Source organism: Ailuropoda melanoleuca, chromosome 4 (assembly GCF_002007445.2).
Source record: "Ailuropoda melanoleuca isolate Jingjing chromosome 4, ASM200744v2, whole genome shotgun sequence".
Lineage (NCBI taxonomy): Eukaryota > Metazoa > Chordata > Mammalia > Carnivora > Ursidae > Ailuropoda > Ailuropoda melanoleuca.
Window position 1 is genome coordinate 10,479,136 of NC_048221.1, and position 6,079 is coordinate 10,485,214.

The 6,079-nt window shown below is 36.4% G+C and overlaps 1 protein-coding gene across 1 annotated transcript in view; it reads right to left on the reverse strand.

The window, feature by feature from the left end:
• Nucleotides 1-3,905: 3,905 nt before the first annotated feature.
• Nucleotides 3,906-6,079, reverse strand: part of LOC117801760 (olfactory receptor-like protein OLF4) — a 7,618-nt gene continuing 5,444 nt past the window's right edge. Inside the window, exon 3 of the transcript XR_004624478.1 lies at nucleotides 3,906-3,974. The gene's annotated coding sequence lies outside the window, so the exon portion shown is untranslated. The remainder of the gene's footprint in view (nucleotides 3,975-6,079) is intronic.

Consider the following 6,079-nt stretch of genomic DNA (forward strand, 5'->3'; position numbering starts at 1 on the left):
TTTCCATTTCTCTAAACAAAATATCTCCCACTATTTGAAATTTTGCCATGTAACCTCTAAAAGGGCAGTGAGCAAACAGCATCAGTATCGCCCATTACATGTGATCCTCATAACCACAGGTGACTCACCAGCAAGCTTGGATTCCTGTCCAGGTGTGATTCAGCATCACAAGTTTTGTGCACACATGCATGTCCTTTGCAATGTTGCCTCAAAAGGTCCTCAATGGAGTCATTTTTAATACAATTATATGAAATAATCTTGAAGAACAGAATAATCATGAATGTTACTTTCAAGTATCAGAACTTTGCTGCATACAAAGCATAAAATAAAATGACATCATATAATATCTTTATTATTGAAGGGAACCAAAGGGTAAGGAGTTGTTCTGATCTCTGCAGGGCTCCTCATGAGTCCTTAGTCAGGTGCGAATCTCTACCTTGTGTTTCTAAGGCTCATCGAGAGGTGTGTGGCTTTTGTGCTCTTCCTTCTCAAACAACATATGTCATTTTACTCCTTTTATATATGTAGGTATTCTTCTATTTTTTTAAAATGACTTTATCAAGTGTGAATTGTCTTAATTTCATTCCACTATTTTAACATGCACATGTGAACCTTTGCTTCTTCACAGTTGGAAGAGAGCTCCCACCACGATAGGCGTGACTCAGCTACCTGTGCTCCAGATCTGACCTTGAGTCGTGCACCACTAGAATTTTTAAATTCTAATTAATTTACTGAAGCATTATTGCATGCGATAAACCATACATATATAATGTGTACAACTTTAGGAATTAAAAGAATGATTGAAAAATCACCAGTACATAAGCAATGATTCCATTTCCATAGAAATCAAGAAGGTGCGCAATAAGTTCTAAAACTGCTTTGTTATACAATTGTTAGGGTATGTGTTTAAATGTATATGTATATAAACATATTTCTTTCAAACAAACACACTCACATGCACATATATACATGTAGAACACTCATGACACTCATTATAAATCATTATACCTATCTATTGTGTTGAAAGAAAGCTTAAGAGAAACTTGGAGGCTAAAGAAATGAAAAGAATGTAATTTTGCATTCAGATGATATTTCAGGAATGTAGAAATAAAGACAAAAAATTTTAGGGTAGAACAGGTGGCTGTAATTTTAACAGTGAGTCACTTTTCCTATCTTAATTCCCAGCGTCCTCAAAGACACAGTCACATTGACATTTATGCAAGGAGCATGTCTCGATACCAGCTAGTAAGGCTGAATATCTCCAAACTGACTTTAGGTTTTTTCTTCTACTTAAGGTAGGGTTTCAACTCAAAATGCCCTTACCCAAGGAAGCTAAGTGAATGAATTGAGATGCTTAAATTCAGTTTCTTCAAAGAAAATTTTATTGGAGAAATGTCTTCATCCAGTTTTCTATTGCTGCTATCACCAATACCACACTGAGGGGTTAAAAGAAACAAGTTTACACTTTTCCAGTAGTAGAGGTCAAAGCCAAAAATGAGTCTCATTGGGCTAAAATCAAGATGTCTCTGCAGGACACAGAACATAAATTCCCACCTAGTTACCTGATTCTGGGTCCTCCATAATTTTTCCACAAAAATGCAAGTCCTACTCTACTTGGTATCAGAATAGGATCCTCATTAGAGTCATTTTTTTATAATAATATTTTTATTATGTTAGTCACCATACAGTACATCCCTGGTTTTTGATGCAAAGTTCGATGATTCATCAGTTGTGTATAACACCCAGTGCACCATGCAATACGTGCCCTCCTTACTACCCATCACCAGCCTATCCCATTCCCCCACACCTCCCCTGAAGCCCTCAGTTTGTTTCTCAGAGTCCATAGTCTCTCATGCTTCATTCCCCCTTCTGATTACCCCCTTTCTTTATCCCTTTCTTCCCCTACCGATCATCCTAGTTCTTATGTTCCATAGATGAGAAAAATCATATGATAATTGTCTTTCTCTGCTTGACTTATTTCACTTAGCATTATCTCCTCCAGTGCCATACATGTTGCAGCAAATGTTGAGAACTCGTTCTTTCTGATAGCTTCGTAATATTCCATTGTATATATGGACCACATCTTCTTAATCCAGTCATCTGTTGAAGGGCATCTCGGCTCCTTCCAGTTTAGCTATTGTGGACAATGCTGCTATGAACATTGGGGTTCATATGGCCCTTCTCTTCAGTACATTAGTTTTAACCATCAAGGAAATTCAAATCAAAACCACACTGAGATACCACCTTACACCAGTTAGAATGCCAAAAATTGACAAGGCAAGAAACAACAATTGTTGGAGAGGATGTGGAGAAAGGGGATCCCTCCTACATTGTTGGTGGGAATGCAAGTTGGTACAGCCACTCTGGAAAACAGTGTGGAAGTCCCTTAAAAAGTTAAAAATTGAGCTACCCTATGATCCAGCCATTGCACTACTGGGTATTTATACCCCAAAGATATAGATGTAGAGTCACTTTTTAACATTTTTCCAAAATAAACGAAATAATAGCTGGTCATGAATGTTGCTACATAGCAAGTCATCTTGACAACAAATGGCATGCTTTAATGTCTTTAGTCTCAAAAGGAATTGTATGGTGATGAGTTGTTCTAATCTCTGTTGATCTCAAGAGTCTTGAGTTAGCTGTGTTTCAGCTGGGGGAACTCAGCTGATCTCACCAGGTTATTCTAATATAATTGGGGCTTGGCTAGCTAGATATGGCTGGTCTAGGATGGCCTCGACTTGGACAACTGGGCTATACTCCACATTTCCTCACTTCCTCTGGCAGCCCACCTGGCTTAATTCACTTTTTGGAGGCAGAGTTCCAAGACAGAGCAGAGAAATGCACCAAGACTCTAAGGTTCACTGTCACTCCTATCATATTTTTCTGTACACAGCAAATAAAAAATCCCAATCCAGCCCAGATCAAAAGTGGAGGAATAGTCTTCACTACCTGCTGGAAGGTGCTACACACACTGTCAAAGACACGGCAACAGAGAAAGATGGGGATGTGGGACCATCTCTGCAAACAGCCTACCACTGGTGTAAATTTCATTTTGAAATTTTTCATGTCCATGTCCACCTTCAGCAGTGGAATGAACTCAGAGAAGACAATGAAACTAGATTATGTGTCCACTGGGCAGTTATGGAAATTTGACCCCAGATGACAGGCTTTCCTCCAAAGGTAAATATTTCCTCCAAGCCCTTATCTGTAGATCACCATTCCTAGTCTAAGAAAAGATCAAAAAAAATAAAAGTTTTTCTTTACAGATGCCTCAGAGAGACCAGGAACCTCCTACCTAACTCAAGATTGATGGAGCTAAGAACTGTTGTATCACTGATGCTATCTTCTTGGCATCCTTATGCAAATACTGTTTTCCTATTGATTGACCTTCCCATTGACATATTCAAAATAGTTTTCATCCTGGTACTGTGTTTTATTGTTTTATGGGGATGGTTCCACTGAAAGGAGATGACATTTAAAATGCAAATAATGGTGAAAGAACTGCTCAGTGGTGGTTTGAAAAATCTTGTTCTGGGGATCTGAATTCAAAGATGAGCCTCAGGGGAGATCAGAATCCATTTTGAGCAAAGACACATTAAAAGCCAAGGTGAAAGCTAACTTACAAACAACAATTTCAAGGCCTTGAAGTAGACAGGAGTTTCTGTTGTGATTGGGGAAAGTGTAGAGACAGATCCAAGAATATCCTTCTGGGAGATGATCAAGAATGGAGATAGTCAGTGGTGTAACTCATTAAGATTCAAAAGAGTGGAAACCTATTTTTAGAGCTATCATGACCTGTCTCTCTCTCTCTCACACACACACCAAACCAAACCAAAACAAAACTAAACTAAAAAAACCAAGATACTGTATGACAATGATAGAAATTCATACAATGATTAGATGTTGGTGAAGCTCCCAAACTTGTGCCATCATTATCACTGTGACCAAAAAAGTTCTGAAAGCCACGTGGTGATCTGCAAAAGAATAATCAATTGCTACTGTTTAAACCCTGCTAAAAGCAGCATATCCCCAAGAAATCGGAATTGTGCATGAGACTTTTGATTAAAAAAAAAATCTTTTGGCTTATAAACATGAGCCCACACTTTTAAATGATAGCACTTGACCTCACATGTCACAGGACACTAAAGCAAAGCTAATTGAATTGGGATATTAAATTTTGTCATGTCCATTATAGTCACCAGAACTTTATCCAGCAAACTACCATCTTTTTCATCATTTGAAGCTTTTTTAAAGAAACAATGTGTTCTCCAATTAAGAAATGGTAATTGGGGGGATATGAACAATTTATATAGTGAAAAAATGATAAATTTTATAAAAATGAAATATTTAATATCCTAGAAAAATTATTAATGCTCATGATGCATATTTTGATTGAATAAATCTTATTTTAAAGAATGAAATGCATATATAAGACAGAGATATAGGAATATTCTTTCTTCATTTATCCATTTTATTGAAATTTAATTGACATATAAAATTGTGATTGGTGACTTCATATACATATACATTGTGAAATGATCACAATATGTTAGTGGATGCATCCATCACTTCACATGGTTACCATTTCCTTTTGTTTTAAGAACATTTACGATGTACTCTGTTAACGATATTCAAGTTTACAACATAATATAGTTAACCATAATGACCATGGTGTACATTACGTTCCCTGAAACAAAGGTCTGTAGGCTTTCACCAGCATCTTCTCATTTTCCCAAACCCCAACCATCAGCAAATATCAAACTACTCTGTTACTGTGAGTTCAGTTTTCTGTATTTCACATATAAGTGAGATCATACACTATTTGTCTTTCTCTGTCTGATTATTTCATTTAGCCTAATGCCTTTGAGATCAATCCATGTTTTTAAAAAAGAAGAGGATGGCTTCTTTTATTTATTGAATTCCATTGTATTAATATGCCTTCATTATTAATTCATTTGTTGATGGATACTGGGCTGTTTTCATAACTTGGCTATTGTGAATAATGCTGCAATGAATATAAAGGTACATATATCTGAGATATTCACATATATGTGGGAATTAAACCATGCCAACCATGGACATCTCATGGGTGAAAGAAGAAACCAAACAGGACATTCAACAATCTTGAATCAAATGAAAATGGAAACACTGCCTATCAAAACTTATGGGTTGTTGCAAAAGCAGCTCTAAAAGGGAAGTTTATAGCAATAAATGCCTACATAAAAAAGTAAAAGACCTTAAGTGAATAACCTTACTTTATGATTCAAAGAGCTAGAAAAAGAAGAACAAACTAGATCCAAAGCTGAAGGAAAAGCAATAACAAAAATCAGAGCGTAAATGATATATAGACGAGAAAAGCAATCAGAAAGATTAACAAAGCTAGGAGCCAAGGTTTTGAACAGCTAAGCAAAATTGACAAACCTTTAGTTAGACCAAAGAAAAGGGGTGTGGAAGAAGAGGCGAATAAATAAAGAGTCTGACTCTTGGTTCTCATTCAGGTGATGATCTCAGTGTCCTGAGATCAAGCCCCGCTTCCAGCTCCATGCTCAGCTTGGAGTTGGCCTCTCTCTCCTTCTCTTCCTCCTCTCTCTCCTTTATGAATAAATAAATAAATAATCTTTAAAAAAATTTTTAAAGTTTTTTTTTAAAAAACTGGCAGCAAAAAATGATATCTTACAACCAATACCATAGAAATAAAAGAATCATAGGAGACCACTATATACAATTTACTCTGAACAAATTGGACAACCAAGAATACATAGACACATCCCTAGAAACATACAACCCACCAAGAATAAATCAGGTAGAAATAGGAAATATAAACAAACCAATAATGAGTAAGGTGATTAAATCAGTGATCATAAATCTCCCAGCAAAGAAAATGCAGGACCAGAGAGCTTTGCAGGTGAATTCCACTAATCATTTAAAGAAGAATTAATGAAAATCATTCTCAAACTCTTGCAGAAACTTAGAGAGGAGAGCACATTCTCAACCTCATTTTACAAGACCAGAATTTCCCTGATACCAAAGGCAGAAAAGTCTGTACAAAAAAAAAAAAAGGAACTATAGACCAATATCC